The following is a 17,721-nucleotide window of genomic DNA, read 5'->3' on the forward strand; positions in this document are numbered from 1 at the left end:
TTGAGGTCAGGAGTTTGAGACCAGCCTGGCCAACATGGCAAAACTCTATCTCTACTAAAAATACAAAAATTAGCCAGGTGTGGTGGTCGGTGCCTGTAATCCCAGCTACTCAGGAGGCTGAGGCAGGAGAATTGCTTGAACCCTGGAGGTAGAGGTTGCAGTGAGTCAAGATCATGCCACTGCACTCCAGTCTGGGAGACAGAATGAAACTCTGCCTTTAAAAAATAATAATAATAATAATAAATAGAAATAATAATAATAAAAAGAAAAAGAAAAGAGAAAACAGAAATGAAATTTATTGACCATCTAGATTAATGAAGAAAAAGAGAGAGAAGATTCAAATAATTTCAATTAGAAATGAAACTGGAAACATGACAATCAACACCACAGAAATATAAAAGATCATTCAAGATTACTATGAACACCTCTATGCACACAAACTAGAAAATCTAGAGGAAATGGATAAATTATTGGAAGCATATAATTCTCCTAGATTAAATCAGGAAGAAACTGAAACCCTGAACAGACCAACAACAAACAGCAAGATTGAATCAGTAATTTAAAAACAAAACAAAACAAAAAAAAACTACCAACCAAGAAAAAGCCCATGACCAGATGGATTCATGGCCGAATTCTACCAGACATTGAATGAATTGGTGCCAACGTTATTAAAGTTATTTAAAAGATTTGGAAAAAGAGAATCCTCGCTGAATGACTCCGTGAAGCCAGTATCACCCTGATACCAAAATCATGAAAGGACACAATGAGAAAAAGAAAACTGTGGATCAATATTACTGATGAACATAGATGCAGATGTCCTCAACAAAATGCTAGCTAAACAAATACAACAGCACATCAAAAAGATAATGTACCATAATCAAGTGTGTTTCATCTCAGTGATGCAGGGATGGTTGAACATAAGCAAGTCAATAAGTGTGATACATCACATAAACAGAATTAAAAACAAAAATCACATGATTATCTCAATACGTGCAGAAAAAAGCATTTGACAAAATCCAACATCCCTTTATGATTAAAACCCTCAGCAAAATTGGCATAAAAGGGACATACCTTAATGTAATAAAAGCCAATAAAAGACAAGCCCATAGTCAACATTATACTGAATGGGGAAAAGCTGAAAGCATTTTCCCTGAGAAGTGGAAAAAGACAAGGATGCCCACTTTCACCACTTGTCTTCAACATCGTTCTGGAAGTCCTACTCAGAGCAATCAGGCAAGAGAAAGAAATAAAGGCATCCAAATCAGAAAAGAAGTCAAACTATCACTGTTCACCAATGATATGATCATATGCTTAGAAAACCCTAAAGACTCCTACAAAAGACTCCTAGATTTGACAAACACATTCAGTAAACTCTCAGGCTACAAAATCAATGTACACAAATCACTATCACTGCTATACACCAATAATTAAGCTGATAATCAAATAAAGAACTCAATCCCTTTTACAACAGCTGCCAAAATAAAATAAAATACTTAGGAATATGCTTAACCAAGGAGGTGAAAGATGTCTGTAAGGAGAACAAAAAACCACTGGTGAAAGAAATCATAGATGATATAAACGAATGGAAACATACCCCATGTTCATGAATGGGAAGAATCAATATTGTGAAAATAACCTTATGGCCCAAAGCAAACTACAGATTCAATTCAATTCCCATCAAAATACTAACATTATTTTTCACAGACTTAGAAAAAACAATTCTAAAATTCATATGGAACCAAAAAGGAGCCTAAATAACCAAAACAATAGTAAGCAAAAAAAACAAATCTAGAAGCATCACATTACCAGTCTTCAAGTATCCTACAAGGTTAACAAACATCATGGTACTGGTATAAAAGTAGGCACATAGATCAATGGAACAAATAGAAAACCCAGAAATCAAGCCAAATACTTACAACCAACTGATCTTCAAGCAAACAAAAACATAAATTGGGGAAGGGACACATTACTTAGTAAATTGTGCTGGGAAAACTAGCTAACCACATGTAGAAGAATGAAACTGGATCCCTATCTCTCACCTTGTACCAGAGTCAATTCGAGATAGATCGATGACTTAAATCTAAGACCCAAAACCTTACAAACTACTCGACAACAACTTTGGAAAAACTCTTCTGGATATTGGTCTTGGCAAAGAATTCCCGACTAAAACCCCAAAAGCAAATGCAACAAAAACAAAAATAAACAAATGGGACCTAATTAAAGTTTCTGCACAGCAAAAGACATAATCTTCAGAGCAAACAGGCAGCCCACAATGGGAGAAAATATTTGCAAACCGTCCATCCACAAAGGACTAATATCCAGAATCTGCAAGGAACTCAAATAAATCAATAAGGAAAAACAAACAATTCCAACAAAATGTGTGCAAGTGACATAGACATTTCTTGAATTAAGATATGCAAATGGTCAATAAACATATAAAAAATACTCAACATCATTAATCATCAAAGAAATGCAAATTAAGACCACAATGAGATACCACCTTACTCCTGCAAGAATGGCCATTAGTAAAAAGTTTAAAAAAAATAGATGTTGGCATGGATGTGGTGAACAGGGAACACTTATACGCTGCTAGTGGAAATGTAAATTGATATAACCACTATGGAAAACAGTATGGAGAGTCTTCAAAAAAAAAAAAAAAGTCAATCTACCATTCAATTCAGCAATTTCACTACTGGGTATCTACCCAAAGGAAAAGAAGTCATTATATGAATAAGACACCTGCATGTGTATGTTTATTGCAGCACAGTTCACAATTGCAACAATATAGAACCAACCTAAGTTCCCATCAACCAATGAGTGGATAAAGAAAGTGTGGTATATACACATTGTGGAATACTACTCAGACATAAAAAGGAACAAAATAATTTATTTTTGCAGCAACTTGGATGGAGCTGGAGGCCATTCATTATTCTAAGTGAAGCAACTCGGGAATGAAAAACCAAATAGCATATGTTCTCACTTATAAGTGGAAGCTAAGCTATGAATACACAAAGGCATAGAGAGTGCTATAACAAACTTGGAGACTCATAAGGAATCAAACTTGACTTATAGAGCCAATAAAAGCCGCTTGGAAAAATTAGCCTCATACCTTGTCTACACAATCCCTGTACACTGTTCCTGACCTGTGGTAAGTAGAGAATGTCACTTTCTGACAGGGCCAGGAGCCCCAAGTTATCTTGGGATCTGAAGGGGAGAAAAATTTCCTTTGAATTATAGGAATTTGATAGTACAAACCCATGGCTGGGTTCTGCTTTAAATAAAAAAGTCTTACCTGATATTCCTTTTATGGAACAAAGCTCCATCAAAGCTAATTTTAAAACCCTATGTGGCAAACAATTCTTCTTGCTGCACCTTATACAAATAATTGGGCCAAGTATAAGACTAAACCTTATTTTTGCAAACAAATTGGTCCTATTATGATTTGTCTTTAGTAAAAATGGAAAAGTTATGTTTCAAAAACTATGGTACACCTGTTATTATAATATATTCTAGTCTCGTTGGTTGTTTTTTAGGTTTCTTCTCTGCACTTTAGACTGATTCTGCTTATTCCTATAAACCAACAGTGATCTCTGGCTGCTGCTCAAAATAAACAAGAGGGATGGGTAATGTAAAAACCTGGATCAATATTCTAGTTCTGGGCACATATTGGATTTAGCTGGCAATCCCATGTCAGCTTGGTTTCAACAGTTGCTCAGTTCATGGAAAGCCTTCTTGTTTAGTTTATTTGGGATAGTTTTGCTTCTTTTGCTGTACTGTTGTGGAATGTATTGCTGTTGTACTCTTTGTGTAGGAATGCAGGATAAGCTTACTCAATGTTTTCTTAAATTGAACACTTATTAATCTTCCAGATATCATCTTTTGTCAGAATTCAGAGTAATGAATGATCCTCAGCATATGGATGCCTTGTGACTGAGCTCCTCTCTACCTCAAATACAAGAGATCATAATAGTTAGGCAAGAATATCATTGCCCCTATTCAGCCTAAAGAAGAAGTTACAGAAGATGGATCTTTGTCCCTCAATAACCCTTAGGATTAAGGATTCCCTTGTAAAAGGGAGGGGTGAAATATGTCAGATGATTGCCATTCTCAACCCAGAGAGATTCCATCCTGAATAGGCACTGGGTAAAATAAGGCCAAGATCTACAGGGCTGCATTCCCAGGAGGTTAGGTGTTTTTAGTCACAGGATAAGACGGAGGGTTGACACAATATGCAGGTCACAAAGACCTTGATGATAAAACAGGCTGTTTTGAGAAGCTGGCCAAAACCCACCAAAACCAAGATGGTGTTGAAAGTGATTTCTGGTTGTCCTCACTGCACATTATACACTAATTATAATACATTACTATGCTAAAAAGACACTCCCACCAGTGCCATGACAGTTTACAAATGCCATGGCAACATCAGGAAGTTACCCTAAATGTTCAAAAAGGGGAGAAACCCTAAGTTTCAGGAATTTCCCACTTTTTTTTTGGGAAGTCCATGAATAATCCACCCCTTGTTTAGCATATAATCAAGAAATAACTAAAAGTATATTCAGTTGAACAGCCCATGTTTCCATTCTTTTATTCCTGTACTCCCTTAAGAAATTTGCTGTCATTTAAAAAAATGAATTCACTATGATATAATTCATCCATGTAACCAAAAACAACTTGTTCCCCAAAATCTCTTGAAATAAAAATATATTTTTAAAAAATAGAAATTAAATAATAAAATGAACAAAAGGTCTGAATAGACATTTCTTAAAATAAGACATAAAGATTGCCAACAGGTATATAAAAAGGTGCTCAATATTGATCACCAGAAAAATGCAAATGAAAGGTACAATGAGATATCATCTCACCTCAGTGACCTGGCTTTTATCCAAAGGACAGACAATAGCAAATTCTATTGAGGATGCAGAGAAAGGTGAACTCTTGTTCACTGTTGGTAGCAATGTAAATTAGTACAGTCACTATAGAGAACAGTATGGAGTTTCCTTAAAATACTCAAAACAGAACTACCATGTGATCCACAATCCGACTGCTAGGTATATACACAAAAGCGAAGAAGTCAATATATTCCAGAGATATCTGCACTGTCATTTTTACTATGGCACTATTTAATATAGCCAAGGTTTGGAATCAACCTAAGTGTCTATCAACAGATGAATGGATAAAGAAAATGGAGATTATATATACAATGGAGTACTATTCAGCCATAAAAAAGAATTAAGTCTTGTCATTTGCCACAACATAGATGAAACTGGAAGACATTATGTTCAGTGAAATAAGCCAGGACCAAAACAAACAAATTTCACATGTTCTCACTGAATCATGGCAGGTAAAAACCAAATCAGTTGAATTCATGGAAATAGAGGGTAGAATGATGGTTGCCAGTGGCTAGAAAGGGTAGTGGGAAAGGGTAGCAGAGGATGCCAAGATGGTTAATAGGCTCAAAAATATAATTAGATAAAATGAATAAGATCTAATATTTGAAACTACAACAGGAGAGTCAACAATAACTTATTGTATATTTTTAAATAACCAAAAGAGTGGAATTTGAATGTTCCTAACACAAAGAAATGACAAACGCCTGAGGTGATAGATACCCTATTTACCTTGAGGTGACTATTACACATTGTATGACTGTATCAAAATATCTCAGGTACCCCGTAAATATGTATACCTAATATGCACTCATAAAAAATTAAAAATAAAAAAATGTTTTTTAAAATAAAAGATGATGTTATCCCCCTCAAGGTATGTCCTCGTGTCCCCAAATGGTTTCTAGGCCAATAAATACGGTCAACAATCAAATCTCAGCTTGACTAGGGAAACAGTTCACCAAAAAATCACTATAGGACCCAACTCATATGTACCTGTGGGAACAGAAAAAGCTTATTAGATATCAATCATGAGCATGCTCGGCCAGGGGAGCAGAATATAAAGGAGAGGTTGTTGAAATCGGGGCAATCTCCTGCAACTGAAGAAGTAGTACCCCAAGAAAGACATCTGGAATCAGTTCAGTGCTACTGGGATAGCTCCTTTAAAATTGGGGGGGGCGGGGCGGGAAATTATGGCCTACAACAAATCAGGTGAAGATTCCAGAACTGCTTTGGAAGAGTGCTAAGGAAGGAGTCAAGAGGCTCAGACAGGTGGGAATGTTCAACTGGACTTGTCATATAAGACCTGAAAATCCAGAAGATGACTCTGTTTCTCAAGAGAATCAAAAGGGGACACTCCTTTTACTAAAGCAATAAGAAACGCAAAGTGGTGCAAGGGCTGGGGATGAAGGGCACTGGCCTCATTGAGAGGCTTGGCAGTGTCTATGCTTTGTACACCAGGGGTAATAGTAGGGAAGCCCCTAGGATTCAGGGATGATAGGATTATGAAACAGCAGAGGCCAGAAGGCACCACTTAGCCATCAAGAGCAAGATCGATGTAATTATCCAAATAGATAACAAAGGTTGAATGAAAACCAGCGGACTGTGACATACAGAGATCTGTAGTGATGGTTAATAAATCATGGTGTGCCTAGAGCTAAGATGGATAAGGGTACTGCCTCACCCACACCCAAAAAAAGATCAATAATGGGTGAGTCAAAGGTTGATGTCAGCTGCCACAATAGAAAATTATAATCTCTCTATCCAATTTCCAAACCTAAGCCAGTTCTCAAATCCAGAGCCATCAATGGAAGCAAAGCTAGGTCCTCTGCAGAAAGAACCCAACACACAGTAATTGTACACACTATCAATTCCCTCAGACCTTCCCTAGACTGATAAAGCAGTATTACTATATATGGGGAAAGGGGAAATACTTTTATTTATTTATTTATTTATTTATTTATTTTTGAGATAGGGTCTCACTCTGTCACCCAGGCTAGAGTGCAGTGGCACATTCATAGTTCACTGCAACCTCAAACTCCCAGGCTCAAGCAGTCCTTCTACGTCAGCTTCCCAAGTAGCTGGGACCACAGGCAATTGCTACAAAGACTAGCTATTTTTTTTTTCTGTAGAGGCAGGAACTTGCTATTTTGCCCAGGCTGGTCTTGAACCCCTAGTCTTAAGCAATTCTCCCAAATTGGCCTCCCAAAGTGTTGGGATTACAGGCCTGTGCTAGCACGCCTGGCCAGAAATACCCATATCTTTAAAGAACTCTCAGATGCAGAGTCTGAGCTGACACTGACACCAAAGTAACCCAAATGCTAGCATAGGTCCTCCATTCTGTGAATGAGGAGGCATCCCAGTTTACTAAAAAATTTATTGGAGGTGAGGGAAGGAGAGGATCAATGAATTAAAAATTTTTGAAATGTTATATGTGGAAGCTTTTTATTTGGCTATATATATTGTTGGTTACTTTCTCAACATTGAAAAAATAAAGAGAGGGGGGGCGGAGCAAGATGGCTGAATAGGAACAGTTCCAGTCTCCAACTCCCAGCGCAAGCGACACAGAAGACCGGTGATTTCTGCATTTTCAACTGAGGTACTGGGTTCATCTCACTGGGGAGTGCCGGACGATCGGTGCTGGTCAGCTGCTGCAGCCCGACCGAGAGCTGAAGCAGGGCAAGGCATTGCCTCACCTGGGAAGCGCAAGGGGGAAGGGAATCCCTTTTCCTAGCCAGGGGAACTGAGACACACAACACCTGGAAAATTGGGTAACTCCCACCCCAATACTGCGCTTTAAGCAAACAGGCACACCAGGAGATCATATCCCACACCTGGCCGGGAGGGTCCCACACCCACGGAGCCTCCCTCATTGCTAGCACAGCAGTCTGTGATCTACCGGCAAGGCAGCAGCGAGGCTGGGGGAGGGGCGCCCGCCATTGCTGAGGCTTAAGTAGGTAAACAAAGCTGCTGGGAAGCTCGAACTGGGTGGAGCTCACAGCAGCTCAAGGAAACCTGCCTGTCTCTGTAGACTCCACCTTTGGGGACAGGGCACAGTAAACAATAACAAACGCAGCAGACACCTCTGCAGACGCAAACCACTCTGTCTGACAGCTTTGAAGAGAGCAGTGGATCTCCCAACACGGAGGTTGAGATCTGAGAAGGGACAGACTCCCTGCTCAAGTGGGTCCCTGACCCCTGAGTAGCCTAACTGGGAGACATCCCCCACTAGGGGCAGTCTGACACCCCACACCTCACAGGGTGGAGTACACCCCTGAGAGGAAGCTTCCAAAGCAAGAATCAGACAGGTACACTCACTGTTCAGAAATATTCTATCTTCTGCAGCCTCTGCTGCTGATACCCAGGCAAACAGGGTCTGGAGTGGACCTCAAGCAATCTCCAACAGACCTACAGCTGAGGGTCCTGACTGTTAGAAGGAAAACTATCAAACAGGAAGGACACCTACACCAAAACCCCGTCAGTACATCACCATCATCAAAGACCAGAGGCAGATAAAACCACAAAGATGGGGAAAAAGCAGGGCAGAAAAGCTGAAAATTCAAAAAATAAGAGCGCATCTCCCCCAGCAAAGGAGCGCAGCTCATCGCCAGCAACGGATCAAAGTTGGACGGAGAATGACTTTGACGAGATGAGAGAAGAAGGCTTCAGTCCATCAAATTTCTCAGAGCTAAAGGAGGAATTACGTACCCAGCGCAAAGAAACTAAAAATCTTGAAAAAAAAGTGGAAGAATTGATGGTTAGAGTAATTAATACAGAGAAGGTCATAAACGAAATGAAAAAGATGAAAACCATGACACGAGAAATACGTGACAAATGCACAAGCTTCAGTAACCGACTCGATCAACTGGAAGAAAGAGTATCAGCAATTGAGGATCAAATGAATGAAATGAAGCGAGAAGAGAAACCAAAAGAAAAAAGAAGAAAAAGAAATGCACAAAGCCTGCAAGAAGTATGGGATTATGTAAAAAGACCAAATCTACGTCTGATTGGGGTGCCTGAAAGTGAGGGGGAAAATGGAACCAAGTTGGAAAACACTCTTCAGGATATCATCCAGGAGAACTTCCCCAACCTAGTAGGGCAGGCCAACATTCAAATCCAGGAAATACAGAGAACGCCACAAAGATACTCCTCGAGAAGAGCAACTCAAAGACACATAATTGCCAGATTCACCAAAGTTGAAATGAAGGAAAAAATCTTAAGGGCAGCCAGAGAGAAAGGTCGGGTTACCCACAAAGGGAAGCCCATCAGACTAACAGCAGATCTCTCGGCAGAAACTCTACAAACCAGAAGAGAGTGGGGGCCAATATTCAACATTCTTAAAGAAAAGAATTTTGAACCCAGAATTTCATATCCAGCCAAACTAAGTTTCATCAGTGAAGGAGAAATAAAATCCTTTACAGATAAGCAAATGCTTAGAGATTTTGTCACCACTAGGCCTGCCTTACAAGAGACCCTGAAGGAAGCACTAAACATGGAAAGGAACAACTGGTACCAGCCATTGCAAAAACATGCCAAAATGTAAAGACCATCGAGGCTAGGAAGAAACTGCATCAACTAACGAGCAAAATAACCAGTTAATATCATAATGGCAGGATCAAGTTCACACATAACAATCTTAACCTTAAATGTAAATGGACTAAATGCTCCAATTAAAAGACACAGACTGGCAAACTGGATAAAGAGTCAAGACCCATCAGTCTGCTGTATTCAGGAGACCCATCTCACATGCAGAGACATACATAGGCTCAAAATAAAGGGATGGAGGAAGATTTACAAGCAAATGGAGAACAAAAAAAAGCTGGGGTTGCAATACTAGTCTCTGATAAAACAGACTTTAAACCATCAAAGATCAAAAGAGACAAAGAAGGCCATTACATAATGGTAAATGGATCAATTCAACAGGAAGAGCTAACTATCCTAAATATATATGCACCCAATACAGGAGCACCCAGATTTATAAAGCAAGTCCTTAGAGACCTACAAAGAGACTTAGACTCCCATACAATAATAATGGGAGACTTCAACACTCCACTGTCAACATTCGACAGATCAACAAGACAGAAAGTTAACAAGGATATCCAGGAATTGAACTCATCTCTGCAGCAAGCAGACCTAATAGACATCTATAGAACTCTCCACCCCAAATCAACAGAATATACATTCTTCTCAGCACCACATCGTACTTACTCCAAAATTGACCACGTAATTGGAAGTAAAGCACTCCTCAGCAAATGTACAAGAACAGAAATTGTAACAAACTGTCTCTCAGACCACAGTGCAATCAAACTAGAACTCAGGACTAAGAAACTCAATCAAAACCGCTCAACTACATGGAAACTGAACAACCTGCTCCTGAATGACTACTGGGTACATAACAAAATGAAGGCAGAAATAAAGATGTTCTTTGAAGCCAATGAGAACAAAGATACAACATACCAGAATCTCTGGGACACATTTAAAGCAGTGTGTAGAGGGAAATTTATAGCACTAAATGCCCACAAGAGAAAGCAGGAAAGATCTAAAATTGACACTCTAACATCGCAATTAAAAGAACTAGAGAAGTAAGAGCAAACACATTCGAAAGCTAGCAGAAGGCAAGAAATAACTAAGATCAGAGCAGAACTGAAGGAGATAGAGACACAAAAAACCCTCCAAAAAATCAATGAATCCAGGAGTTGGTTTTTTGAAAAGATCAACAAAATTGACAGACCACTAGCAAGACTAATAAAGAAGAAAAGAGAGAAGAATCAAATTGACGCAATTAAAAATGATAAAGGGGATATCACCACTGACCCCACAGAAATACAAACTACCATCAGGGAATACTATAAACACCTCTACGCAAATAAACTGGAAAATCTAGAAGAAATGGACACTTACACTCTTCCAAGACTAAACCAGGAAGAAGTTGAATCCCTGAATAGACCAATAGCAGGCTCTGAAATTGAGGCAATAATTAATAGCCTACCAACCAAAAAAAGTCCAGGACCAGATGGATTCACAGCTGAATTCTACCAGAGGTACAAGGAGGAGTTGGTACCATTCCTTCTGAAACTATTCCAATCAATAGAAAAAGAGGGAATCCTCCCTAACTCATTTGATGAGGCCAACATCATCCTGATACCAAAGCCTGGCAGAGACACAACAAAAAAAGAGAATTTTAGACCAATATCCCTGATGAACATCGATGCAAAAATCCTCAATAAAATACTGGCAAACCGGACTCAGCAACACATCAAAAAGCTTATCCACCATGATCAAGTGGGCTTCATCCCTGGGATGCAAGGCTGGTTCAACATTCGCAAATCAATAAACATAATCCAATATATAAACAGAACCAAAGACAAGAACCACATGATTATCTCAATAGATGCAGAAAAGGCTTTTGACAAAATTCAACAGCCCTTCATGCTAAAAACGCTCAATAAATTCGGTATTGATGGAACGTATCTCAAAATAATAAGAGCTATTTATGACAAACCCACAGCCAATATCATACTGAATGGGCAAAAACTGGAAAAATTCCCTTTGAAAACTGGCACAAGACAGGGATGCCCTCTCTCACCACTCCTATTCAACATAGTGTTGGAAGTTCTGGCTAGGGCAATCAGGCAAGAGAAAGAAATCAAGGGTATTCAGTAAGGAAAAGAAGAAGTCAAATTGTCCCTGTTTGCAGATGACATGATTGTTTATTTAGAAAACCCCATTATCTCAGCCCAAAATCTCCTTAAGCTGATAAGCAACTTCAGCAAAGTCTCAGGATACAAAATCAATGTGCAAAAATCACAAGCATTCTTATACACCAGTAACAGACAAACAGAGAGCCAAATCAGGAATGAACTTCCATTCACAATTGCTTCAAAGACAATAAAATACCTAGGAATCCAACTGACAAGGGATGTAAAGGACCTCTTCAAGGAGAACTACAAACCACTGCTCAGTGAAATCAAAGAGGACACAAACAAATGGAAGAACATACCATGCTCATGGATAGGAAGAATCAATATCGTGAAAATGGCCATACTGCCCAAGGTAATTTATAGATTCAATGCCATCCCCATCAAGCTACCAATGAGTTTCTTCACAGAATTGGAAAAAACTGCTTTAAAGTTCATATGGAACCAAAAAAGAGCCCGCATCTCCAAGACAATCCTAAGTCAAAAGAACAAAGCTGGAGGCATCATGCTACCTGACTTCAAACTATAATACAAGGCTACAGTAACCAAAACAGCATGGTACTGGTACCAAAACAGAGACATAGACCAATGGAACAGAACAGAGTCCTCAGAAATAATACCACACATCTACAGCCATCTGATCTTTGACAAACCTGAGAGAAACAAGAAATGGGGAAAGGATTCCCTATTTAATAAATGGTGCTGGGAAAATTGGCTAGCCATAAGTAGAAAGCTGAAACTGGATCCTTTCCTTACTCCTTATATGAAAATTAATTCAAGATGGATTAGAGACTTAAATGTTAGACCTAATACCATAAAAATCCTAGAGGAAAACCTAGGTAGTACCATTCAGGACATAGGCATGGGCAAAGACTTCATGTCTAAAACACCAAAAGCAACGGCAGCAAAAGCCAAAATTGACAAATGGGATCTCATTAAACTAAAGAGCTTCTGCACAGCAAAAGAAACTACCATCAGAGTGAACAGGCAACCTACAGAATGGGAGAAAATTTTTGCAATCTACTCATCTGACAAAGGGCTAATATCCAGAACCTACAAAGAACTCAAACAAATTTACAAGAAAAAAACAAACAACCCCATCAAAAAGTGGGCAAAGGATATGAACAGACATTTCTCAAAAGAAGACATTCATACAGCCAACAGACACATGAAAAAATGCTCATCATCACTGGCCATCAGAGAAATGCAAATCAAAACCACAATGAGATACCATCTCACACCAGTTAGAATGGCGATCATTAAAAAGTCAGGAAACAACAGGTGCTGGAGAGGATGTGGAGAAATAGGAACACTTTTACACTGTTGGTGGGATTGTAAACTAGTTCAACCATTGTGGAAAACAGTATGGCGATTCCTCAAGGATCTAGAACTAGATGTACCATATGACCCAGCCATCCCATTACTGGGTATATACCCAAAGGATTATAAATTATGCTGCTATAAAGACACATGCACATGTATGTTTATTGCAGCACTATTCACAATAGCAAAGACTTGGAATCAACCCAAATGTCCATCAGTGACAGATTGGATTAAGAAAATGTGGCACATATACACCATGGAATACTATGCAGCCATAAAAAAGGATGAGTTCGGGTCCTTTGTAGGGACATGGATGCAGCTGGAAACCATCATTCTTAGCAAACTATCACAAGAACAGAAAACCAAACACCGCATGTTCTCACTCATAGGTGGGAACTGAACAATGAGAACACTTGGACTCAGGAAGGGGAACATCACACACCGGGGCCTATCATGGGGAGGGGGGACGGGGGAGGGATTGCATTGGGAGTTATACCTGATGTAAATGATGTATTGATGGGTGCAGCACACCAACATGGCACAAGTATACATATGTAACAAACTTGCACGTTATGCACATGTACCCTACAACTTAAAGTATAATAATAATAAATAAATTTTAAAATAATAATAATAATAATAAAGATTAGGTTATCCAGCAAGATACTGATGCAGGTCACTGGGGCTCAGTCCTTCTGAGGAATTCTGGGAAGCAGTGAGGAACAGGCTCAGAGTTGTTCAACTCAAGGAGCAAGGAAGCTGGGTCGGGGGTGGGAGGTGGTATCTATGAGCTTTCAACCTTCATTGGTTGAGAACTGCCCTTGGGGACCTTAACTCCTCAGGACTTCCCACTTGCTCTGAGCAAGGCTAGAGCATTCTCCTACAGCCCGAAAGAACCCCCAGGGAGATAGTTGCATTGCCTTGGGCTAGTACAGAAATCAGAGTTATGGGTTAGATGCAGACAGTATCTGCTGCAGAATGCTAATGATTTATTTACCCAAAGAAAATAAAAAAGGCAAATGGATATGCTGATATGCATGAATAAATGAATACATTGGAAAAAAAAAGAAAAGAAAAAATAAAGAGAAACATGAATTCAAGAGTCGAGCCCCTGATTATAGTTGTACTTAACTAGGAAGATAAATACAGATTATCACTTGTAGACCTTCATACCAAAAAATAAACTGTTTGGTTGCTTCCATGTACAAAGGAATAAATACTTGTATTTTGCTGATTATTTTGTACTCAACAAGTAATAATTTATAGCAGGCTTGGGGAAAATATGAAAACTTGAATTGTAGCATTGCCTTGGTAGAGTTACTAATTTGGTAGATGCTATAGTTTGAATATGTCCCCAAAATTATAATTTCCTGTGCAAAAGACAGAGTAAAATTTTCTGCAAGTGGAGAACTTGGATGTGGCAACATTGTTACAAACAAGTAATGACAATAAAGAAGGGGCTGTTGCCATACAGATGAATGAGCCAGTTCAGCTAACTTGTTGAAAGTGTAATCTCTAAAGCAACAGTGTTGGAAGACAGAACCTAAAAGGTGTTTAGCTCATGAGGGCTCCACTTTCACGAATTAATTAATGCTATTATAAAAGGGTGAGCCCAATTCTCATTTGTCTCCTTTCCTCTCCGGCTCTTGTGCCATGTGGGGACACAATGTTTCTCCTCGCTGGAGGTTGCAGTGTTCAAGGCATCATCTTGAAAGCAGAGAGACTGAGCCCTAACCTGACCATTCCTTGATTTTAGACCTGCCAGCCACTAGAACTGTGAGAGAATAAATTTCTGTTCTTTATAAATTACCCAGTCTGTGAAATTCCATCACAGCAGCACAAAACAGACTAAGACAACAGGCTACTACTTCAGATCCGCTCTGCCTGTACCACACCTTGTATTCTACTGCTATCATAACACCTATCACGCAGATGAAAGTTATGTATTGATTTATGTAGTGGTTTCTCTTTGTCATCTATTGCTGTGTAGCAGATTACCTCAAAACCTAGTGTCCCAGAACAACCACATTTATTCTCTTGCAGTTTCTGTGAGTCAGGAATTCAGGAGCAGCTTGATGGTACTAGTGCAGGGTTTACCATGAGGTTACAGTGAAAAGGCTGACTGGGACTGTAGTCTTTGAAGGCTTGCCTGAGGCCAGAGGATCTGTTTTCCAAAGACCGTCATTTGGTTGGCAAATTAGTGCTGGCTGTTTGTGAAGGTCTTCAGTTTCACCACCTGGACCTCTTCAAAGTGCTGCTTGAGTGTCTTCGTGATATGAAAGCTGACTTCTTCCAGAAACAGTGAGAAGTCACAATGTATTTTATGACCTAGCCTCAGATGTCACACACTGTCATCTCCACAACATCTTATTAGTTGCACACTCAGCCCTATTCAATGTGAGAGATAGGCCTGCTGGGACAATAGTTCAAGCAGGTGAACCTACACAGCGTGAAAGTATCACACATTTCCTTGGTGCAGTTCACCCTGCATGCCCAGGGCTTCAACACATACCACTGTGACCACAACCTAGTCATAACCATGAGCCTCACCAACACGTCCAAAATGCTAAAATATGACAATGGCAGTGAAGATGTCATTACATGGAGGACTGAAGGTACCATGGACCTCTTGGTGTTAGAATTTGAAGCACTAAATCAAGAGAACTTTTAGACTATGAATTGAAGTTAATGATTTTAGATACTGAGCAACTTGAAATTCCAGAACAAGAGTACAGCTGTGTAGTAAAGATGCATTCTAGTGAATTTGTGCATATATGCCAAGATCTCAGTCGTATTGGAGAGTTTGTTATAATTTCCTGTGCAAAAGATGGAGTGAAATTTTCTGCAAATGGAGGACTTGGAAATGGAAACATTGTCACAAACAAGTAATCACAATAAAGAAGAAGAGGCTGTTGCCATAATGATGAATGGGCCAGTTCAGCTAACTTTTACACTAAGGTACTTAAATTTCTTTATAACAGGCACTCCACTCTCTCTTCGCAGTAACACTCAGTATGTCTGCAGATGCACCCCTTGCTGTAGAGTATAAAACTGCTGGATATGGAACATTTAAAGTATTATTTGGCTCCCAAGATTGAAGATGAAAAAGGATTTTAGAAATTCTTAAAATCCAAGAAAATAAAACTAAGCTCCAAAAATTGCTTCTGAGATTCCAGGGTGTACTGAAGTCATTTCTATCAATAAATTTATGCCCCTGAATACACAGGTAGATACTGTTTTCTGTATATAACATATTTTTTCCTCTATCTTCTAGAATCTGTTTAAAGTAAAAAATCCAAAGTCAAATCTGGTCTCATTAACCTAGAGAGATATCTGCTTTACTTACAAATATTCCTTCTGATTTTTATAACAAGAGGGTTATAAAAGGGATCTTGACTCTAAATGCAATTTTAAGAATTGTGTTTCTGATTTAAATAAAGTTTTGGGGTTTTTTTTTTTGTTTTTTGTTTTGTTTTGTTTTGAGACAGAGTCTCGCTCTGTCACCCAGGCTGGAGTGCAGTGGCGTGATCCTGGCTCACTGCAAGCTCCGCCTCCCAGGTTCACACCATTCTCCTGCCTCAGCCTCCCAAGTAGCTGGGACTACAGGCGCCCGCCACCACGCCCAGTTAATTTTTTGTATTTTTAGTAGAGACGGGGTTTCACTGTGTTAGCCAGGATGGTCTCGATCTCCTGACCTCATGATCCGCCCGTCTCGGCCTCCCAAAGTGCTGAGATTACAGGTGTGAGCCACCGCGCCTGGCTTAAATAAAGTCTAATCTGAATTTTAAATGTCAAAAAAGAAACTAGCACATTGGCAGAGTAATTTTGTCTTTTGAATCTACTAATAAAAAATGTGGTTTGTATTTTGTATGTCTGTTTTTATTTACAATTTTACATTTCTAACAACTAACTTTATTATATTTTACACAAAGTACCAGTCCACAATACACTGAAAATAAAACAAACAAAAAGTCATCCTTCACTATGGATCACTCAAGAAAGACTGTCCTAAACCACACATATGCTGCAAATTGAATGGAAGATACATGAACAGGCATGACTTGAGTCCTGGGGGGAATCAGCAGGTGCTTTATTTTTATGATGGTCTGGGGAGCATTCTGGAAATGATTCTAGACATCTAGCATCTTTGGGAAGATTATAACTCATATTATCTCTGGGGAGATAACAATTAGAAAGTTGAGGCCAGTGGAGAGACTCTAGGACCAGGAAGCAATTGCATCTCTGCCCAGGCAGTTTGACAAAAGAAGAAGGAGCTAAATCTGAAGAGTGAAAATCCAAGTACCTATGACTGCTGGCAGAACATGGTGCTGGGTAGCTCTTTATCAGGAAATCTTCAAGCAGCTACTCGACATCTTCAAGTGTTCAACCATGGTTTGCATAGAGCACCCTGATGACCTCAAAAAAAAATGTGCCCTTTCCAATATCCCAGATTTTTTTTTCATGGTATCCTGATAGCTAGAATGCCATCTGTAGACCAAGAGATAGCACATATATCTGGAAGAGAAAACCTGAGGAATGGAAAGACGTGCTGGCCATTATCAAAAGATAATTATACACAGTTATTTACCTGGGGAAAGACGGAGTAAAACCACCCTAACTTACATCTATAACAAATGTTATTTATGTAATATTAAAAAACAATTAACTAAAAAATTAGGCCTTTAAAACTCTCCAACAGCATGCTCATGCTATTTTTATCTAGCATCTACAAGTCTTGAGGTACCTTATTAGGTTTTTCCAGAAGGGCTCCAATTATTATTTTGGTACTGAATTGTTTCTTCCTAAGTTACGATCTA

At 39.2% G+C, this 17,721-nt stretch overlaps 1 pseudogene; it reads left to right on the top strand.

Annotated features, from left to right (window-relative positions):
• The first annotated feature begins 458 nt into the window (after window positions 1-458).
• LOC105486381 (proliferating cell nuclear antigen pseudogene) lies at window positions 459-16,021 on the top strand (annotated as a pseudogene).
• The last annotated feature ends 1,700 nt before the right edge of the window (window positions 16,022-17,721 follow it).

This window comes from Macaca nemestrina, chromosome 3 (assembly GCF_043159975.1).
Source record: "Macaca nemestrina isolate mMacNem1 chromosome 3, mMacNem.hap1, whole genome shotgun sequence".
NCBI classification, from domain to species: domain Eukaryota; kingdom Metazoa; phylum Chordata; class Mammalia; order Primates; family Cercopithecidae; genus Macaca; species Macaca nemestrina.